This window comes from Mytilus edulis, chromosome 1, assembly GCF_963676685.1.
Source record: "Mytilus edulis chromosome 1, xbMytEdul2.2, whole genome shotgun sequence".
Lineage (NCBI taxonomy): Eukaryota > Metazoa > Mollusca > Bivalvia > Mytilida > Mytilidae > Mytilus > Mytilus edulis.
The window spans coordinates 61,434,786-61,443,308 of NC_092344.1; positions in this window are offsets into that span (position 1 = coordinate 61,434,786).

Genomic DNA, 8,523 nt, shown 5'->3' on the forward strand with positions numbered 1-8,523 from the left:
TTAGCTCCACCAATCGGGTTATGAATCATCATCATTCGCGGGCAGCAGATATGGTACTCCGAACTAAAAACACAGACAGTGCATACTTAATACACCTTCTGCAATGACCAGTATTTTTTAATATTGCTTGAGAAAAAAATAAAAAAAATGATAATAAAATGTTTTTTAAAGTATTCATTTTTATAAAAAAAATCCTTCACAAGAAAAACACATACATGAATGTTTCAATTTATATTTATACTTTTGATATTTGATTAAAATTTGATTCAGATGTCGAAACCTCTAACAAATAACAAATGTAAAAAGTAAAATCCCAAAAATACTGAACTCCGAGGTAAATTCAAAACGGAAAGTCCCTAATCAAATGGCAAAGTCAAAAGATAAAATACATCAAACCAATGGATAACAACTGACATACTCCTCCCTTGTAATTCAAACACACAAAAAAAATGCAAAACAATAAAAACAGAAAAGCCTTATTTATTTGTTTCAGTTCGCATTATTTATTTACTCATTTCAAAATATTCACATATTAAAGATTTTATAAAACATTTTAAACAACATAAAGACGCCTTCGTGATTTCCTGTTTTACAATTAATCTACTTTTCTTTTTTTGTTTCTGAAGAAATAACTTATCACAAAATCAATAGCTTTCACAAAACCCAGAGCTCTAACACATATATCAATACTATTTTTTCAATCTCAAGGTCCTCACAGTTTTTCTATAAAATGCCAAGGTGTAGTTATTGCTGAGGAAAATGTTCAATTCTATCGCTGTACAGATATGTTGACGTAAGTATTGGATATTTTTCGGGTTAAGATGAATTTCATTTCCTTTTGAAAAACGAAGGATGGTGGAAACGATCACACATGAAGATATTTTCAATTGTTTTTTTTTTTAATAGCAAGAATTCTTTTAGGTTACAATGAACTATTCGATTTTATGGGCCCAGCCTTTTTATGAGCATAATTTGGTATTCAGAATAAAGAGTATAGCTAATCCTGATTGTTTGATATGTCAGCCCGTTATTTTATGTTTACTTATTAGAGATTTCGTGCATTCTGCATTATACCAAAGGCCAAATAAATCATTTGCCTTTGCCCTAACGGAACTGAGATGTCTTTTTAAATCTAGGATGAGACACGTATTTTTTGGGGCAAAATTGATAGGCATGGGAGATAGTAAAAATTACGCTTAGTAAAAATTACGCAAGACGTAAATTTATTTTTTAAACCAAAAAATACTATCCTAATAACTTTTCTTTAATTTTAGCAAGGTTTCGTGAAAACAAAATAAACTTTCTAAAATCTTTATCTCGAAGAAGGCTATCATTGTCGCCTATTTCAATCTAAACAGCGTCGACATTTCATTATCATAGTGCTCAAAAAGAGCCAAAAACAGTATTTTTTGGTGACAAATAAATTATTGATTAACTAGTTTTTATTTTATAGTCTGTTTCTTATTTGTTTTTCGTTTTACCTTAGAAACAAGGGTGGGTTCGACTTTTGACTAACTGTGGAGATAATATGTCGATCTCTGAATGTTTGCTGATTTTTTTTTTGTAAAAAAGCATGTACACGTTAGAGTTGGGATATACAAATCGATTTTTAAACATGATAATCTCGATTCAAGTGCTTTTATCGAAATTACCAAATTCAGTAAAAATGTACAGAAATGATCCTGTTAAAACATTGAAATGTTTACTCGAATGGAAGAATATAAAAATTAAAAAAGGCATGCAATTTTGTAGTTAACGAATAGTTTTCGACGTTTAAACACAGATATTTACACATTTTCCATTCTTTGAAATGCCTTAGTCTGTTCAAAATATGTACTTTTAAACACAAATGGTTTCCTTGGAAACTTTTGTTCAAAATCTACCCACGTAGTTACATATTGGATCGGTTGTGGTAACAATATAATCAGTACTTGATGACATATAAAGTATCAATGGCAAAAGTGTACACTATCGTCAGGCCCTTTTTACCAGAACTGCATTTCCTAATAAAAAAAAACATTTTTCACATTTTTTGAGTGGGTTCAGCTCTGACAAAAAAAACGTTAAAATTCAGAGAGTAATGCCAGGACGTTTTGAAGATAATTTCCTGTGTGGCATACATATTTGTGAATCTAACCTACTATAAACTGTATGATTCTATAATATATATCAAATACCGTGTAGGTTACAATAAACAATTTGATTTTCTCGGCGCAGTCATTTTATAAGCATAACATGGTATTCAAAATTAAGAGTATTGCTAATCCTGAATGGTTGATATGTGCGTCAATTATTGTTTTGTTATTAGAAATTTCGTGCACTCTGCATTGTACCAAAGGCCAAATAAATTAATTCCTTAGCCCTAACGGAACTGAGATTTAATTTTAAACGCTAGACACGTATTGTAAGTGCAAACATGATAGGCATGGGAGATAAGTACAAATTACGTTAAGAAAAGCAGTGTGAACCTATATCTTTTGAACCAACATATTTTTTTCTTTAATTCTAGCAAGGTTTTGCCAAAAAAATCAACTTTCTTAACGATTAAGACTCATTTATGCTATGAATGCAAAATATTCATTGGAGCCTTTTTGCTTCGAGTTTGGAGTGACCCGAAATATAAAACAACAGATTAAAGTAAAACTTTGTTTATCACATTATTGTAAAATTCATTTTATGTCTGGTTGTGTAAAATGTTAATTGCGAATAAAACTCTACAAAAAATGTGTTATATATAGGAAATGTTTCATCTTTCATTAGATTTAAATGTTGGTTTTTCGTTATAAAAATACAGAATATGTTGCAAATTCTATTATTCTGGGTAATTAAGTGTGTACCGGATAACTCTTTTATCCACCTCTTCCTAGAACTAGCTCTTATTTTAATAGTTTCATTCCTTCCACTATAAGACTTTTGAATAGTCTTCCTTTGAGTTTACAAAAATCCCAAAGTGTGGGTATATTTAGAAGTGGACTGGAAAAGTTTTATAGGACTAATGATATATTTAAACCTTTCAACTATGGGATAAGGAAACTTATTATAAGGCATTGTCAACTCAGAAATAATGATAGTAACCTAAAATCTCATCTGTTTAATCAGATCTTATCCAAGAACATTTTTGGTGCAAACTGTTAACACCCTGTTGAGGATAACACACATTTCTTGTTCATTTGCCCTAAGTACAATGATGTAAGACAGATCCTTCTTGGTTCCTTTAACTCCATAATGATAATCATAATGTTGATATAAATATTGAGTTGATACCTTTTGGAAACAGATTATTTTCATATGATATGAACATGATGAATATTGCTATTTTTAAATCTGTTCAGAAATATATCAGTGACACTCAACGTTTTGTTTGAAACTTTTGTTTCATTTATTTCTATTTTTAATTTTTTTTCTCCTCCACTTGAACATTAGTTCATTTTATCCACTAAGAAAGCTGAGTGTTTCTTTCAAGCCACATTTATATATGTATAATGACTTATTTATAATGACTTATTAAGATTATTTGCATTTTTCAAGGTTCTTTAATAAATGATGAGTAATTGACTTTTTTACTTAAATATACTTTGCATTTAGTAAGTAACACTGTAAACATATGTTTGCTCGTGTGTGCTCATAAGTAGCATGCATGTTCCACTATATTGCATTATTCTAAATACAGTTGTTATAATTGAATTATACCTTGTACATGTAATATGGAGAGAGCTTTTATAGGATGTGCCTGTTGCTCAATCCTATCATATCTTAATGAATAAAATATGTTTAAAATCAAAATCGGATAACTGTGTTGAAATATTTGAGAAACATTCATCAAAATGTATTATTTTGTAAAAAAACTTTGCACACCGATTAATCAAACGATAACATTGAAGAGAAGAAAAAATAATAACTTATCACCAGACATGTCAGACGTGGTATTATATGACGATTTGTTTTCAAGGGGTTGTCTAGCTACATATATTCTATGTCAGAATGAAATGATGTTAAGCTTTTTTTTTTATTATAGACGATTTTATATGTGGGAATTGAATACATATCTTACGAGAAATTGTTTTACTTTTTTTATGTAAGATGTACAGAATGTACAAGTTTGAAATGTCATTGGAAGAGAGACACATTAACCTGTGACAGAAATGGTCAAGGTTGTAGTATTAATGTAAGTTTATGTTAAGTATGAAATATAATATGTCAAACTTTAAAAACTGGTATTTGCATTAATAAGTCGTTTTCCAAAACATGTTAAGAAAATAAGTGGAATAATTCTAACATTAGCCTGCAATAGTTGCATCGAATCGGCTATAATAAGAAATGAAATGGAGTAAAACGTTAAATATATTCATATTTTTACAATGTATCCGATATTCCAAGAATAATGTGGAAGATTGAAATACGCTAAACAGATTATGTACCGTGACCAACAGAATGTTCTAAAAATGTTTATCAACGTGTACAGCTTTTTGAAAACAGTCGAGTATCGGCAACATATATTGAGCATTTCCCGAAACAATTCAAAATTCCACAAAATCAAGGTAACATTACAACAATGGCAATAAATTTTCCTAAGGAGTTTATTGTAGCACGAAATTCATAAATATACATTTTAAGAGTTCTTTGATTGTCTTTAAAACCTGCGAGCGTGTGGTTTTCTACTCATACTAGTGAATAACATGCTCTTTTTTCTTCGTTTAAGTGGAAATACATACAGTGTATTCTTTATTGAGATTGAACATTATCATATCCATCGTATACAGGTACTTATTTGCTTGGTTTTCTAGGGAGAAATGAAAAACCTTGAGTTCAAAAATAAGAATTAAACGTTCGTCATCTTATTACAATTAAAATGTTGTTTAAAAAGTAAAATCACAAAAATACTGAACAAAGAGGAAAATCAAATCGGAAAGTCCCTATTCACATGACAAATTCAAATGACAAAACACATCAAAAACGAATGGACAACAACTGTCATATTCCTGACTTGGTACAGGCATTTTCAAATGTAGAATCTGGTTTTATAGCGCTAATCCTCTCACCTTGTACGACAGTCGCATCAAATTTCGTTATATCTACAATGATTCGTGAACTAAACAGACATAATAAATAAAATAGTCCAAATATGGGCACAGCAGTCATCATCGTGTTACCATTTTAAAAGAAACAATATACCGACTTTTTGGGGAAAGACTTGGATGTGTTGTTTTATCATCCAATCTATAGAAATTCATAATTAAATAATGGTTTCTTTGATCATTTTTTTTTTAAATAATTCAATAATAAGAAGCAAATTTGAAACACACTTCAGTTGCGTCGAGAAAAGATCATCGAAATGCATATTTTAGTTACTTTTTTTTTAAATAGAGTACTTTAATTGCAGAATAAAAAGGATTGTCCAAGAATAGAAAATAAGAATCAACTGCTGTTGCATTCAAACATTTCTACGAATATTTCCATTGGCGTTGCAAATTTCACATTTGTTGATGTAAGTATCACAATGTATCAGTATAAAAAAAGAAGATGTGGTATGATTGCCAATGATACAACTCTCTACAAGAGACCAAAATATCACAAAAATCAACAAATGTTATTATAGGTCTTCGTACGGCCTTAAACAATGAGCAAATATCATGCCGCATAGTCAGTTATAAAAGACCCCGAAATGACAATGTAAAACAATTCAACCGAGAAAACTAACGGCCTTATTTATGTAAAAAATAAACAAAAAACAAATATGAACACATAAACAAAAGACAACCACTGAATTACAGGCTCCTGATTAGGCATATACACAAATTGTTAAAAATAGTTTTAGAAGATAAAAATTTATGTGGTTATTTATATCTAAGTTCTTTGAACTATGGCGTACAGTTAGCACAATGAGAATCATGCAATATTTCCTCATTTTCGTACGTTATTGCATTTGTACAGGGAAAATTTGCTTCGTCAAATAACAAAACAATATTATGATATTATTACGTAAGTATTTCTGTATTGGCCTTGTTATTGGTCCGAGGCTTGCTGTATTGGCCTGAGGCAAAGCCGAAGGCTAATACAGCTGGCCGAGGACCAATAACAAGGCCAAAACAGAAGTACACGTAATAGTATCTTTATTAATTAACTACAGTGTTACAATATTTATTTAATTTCATTTCAAAAGAGATAAATATTTTACCTTGAAGTGGAACGTCAAATGTCAGTTTGCTTCTTCTATTAGATGCAATACATAATGATCTGGTAGTGTCTCCATGTGTCTTCAGCATTTTCTCATCTAATGAATTTTTCTACCCTTTTCAGTCACTATAAAGTGTTATAAATTAATTTTAGACGCAAAACATAAATAGTAATTGGAAAGGTACTGCCATTGCATGTGTCATGCAGAAACTAATTATAAAATCGATGTGTACCATCGTTAAATCATGAGGTCGTCAAGAAAATGAACTTTGTGATAATCTACTCGTTCCCCAAACCTGAAATACTTCTATCGTCTGCTTTCAAAATACTTTTTAAATGAATGTGACCGTCTTTAGTCGTAAATGTATGCCATACTGACATTTTCAGCAATGTTTAAGATGACTAAATGACAACTGCGTCTTCAAAACAACAGTTGACCTTCAGTTTGTGTTTATCATAAAAAAAAATTCTAACTTTGCATGTAAAAAGTCTTAAAAATTGTAAACTTCCCATGTAACAGTTAATTTTTTTCTGATGGTGGAACTGGTGAAACAAGAGACGTTCCGAAATCCTGCACTTGTGTCAACTCGGCCAATATAGAATAAATCGGCCAATACAAAAAAAATCTATATTGGCCGAATTTACACCTTATATTGCATAGGCAGTTTTCATCAAATTAAATCCAATAACAGTGTAGTTAGTTAATTATGAATCAATATAGATTATTTGTTATAAATAATACCTTACATGTGTAGATATTCGTAGGCAGAAGAGATAATGTTTTTTCTAGAGAGAAAAACATTGAAAGAAATTGATTGAATAACATATCGACCCTATGATTTTGTTAGTTTCCTTCTTGATAAAATGGATTGGACAGATAACCATATTATTGATATCGTTTGATCTTTTTTATGGACTTCCCCTGTTTGAATAAGCCTTTGAGTTCAGTATGTTTGGTATACTTTTGTTTAATTAGCAAAATACACAAAATACGTATACCACGGACACACAATTGGAGTACTATGACATTCTATTTAAATGTTGGTATTTGAATTTACCGGTTAAAAGTTTTTTTCTGCAAGCGTGGGTATCTATGATCATGAGGTCCTTTTATGCTGCTTTACTTTACTTTATTATAGCATCTGTTCTGAACCTATCTTAAACGTATAGTTCATTTGAAACATTTAAGATTTCTGAATGTGAAATATTTCAGTCGATCTTGGCATGCGAAATACGGAAGGACAATATTTCTTACCAGACTTTTGATGCGTTATTCATAGAAAGGACGTCTGTGCTTTGTCTAGGAGTTGATGTAAGTCATGTAATTCATTAAATAAATACTAATTTCACTACCAGATTTGAGCATTTTAAATACATTTTACTTCAAACTAAAAATAAATTCTACCGAAACAAAAGCTATTGAAATATATCTACGTCACAATGTCCAATTGATGGTGTAAACTGTCCTCGAAAGCAATTAGAAGTGTGACACGATTTTAATTTATTGTCCGAAAAAGTGTTTAAATATTTAAAAAAAATCTTCAAATTAAAATGGCAGGCTAATGAGATGTAAATGCTCGATACAGCAACCTTACAACACCAATATTGATAGACAATTTTCATTCTCAATTTTATGTATTCTAACTTTCAATTCGCCTTGGTAGCGTGGCTAACGCAAGAAATATGTTCTTGTCTTCATTGGATCTATGAATAATTTATTAATGTTGTCAAAGACACAATTCTAATATTTCTTCGACACAGTTTATAAAATTCTTCAAAGCACATTCTATAACATATTTGATAACATCAATCTCAGACGCTGAATTCTACCAATATCGTTTTTTATATTTGAATAGATGTATATGCTGAGATTACTCTGATGATTGATTTCTCTATTTATATATTTTAGCTTTACACAGCAGCTCAGCCTTACACAATTAAGTTGAAATATGACGACAAATATATCGATAATGAAGCAAAATTAAAAGGTAAGTAATATTGTAGTAGACATTCAATTAAGTTAGAAGCTTTAAAAGCAATTCATAAAAAATGATTGACACGAAATGCTACACCCCTTACCTTAGGTCTAATTCCTTATACATTGTATTAAATACTTAACAGAACATGGATTGAAATTTAACAGTTCTGACCAGAATACAGATTAAAATTGAACAGTTCTAAACAGATAACGGATAAAATTGAACAGTTCTGAACAGAAGACGGATCCAAATTGCGCAGTTCTGAACAGAAAACAGATTCAAATTGAACAGATCTGAACAGAATATGGATTCAAATTGTACAATTTTGAACAGAATACGGATTCAAATTGAACAGTTATGAACAGAATAC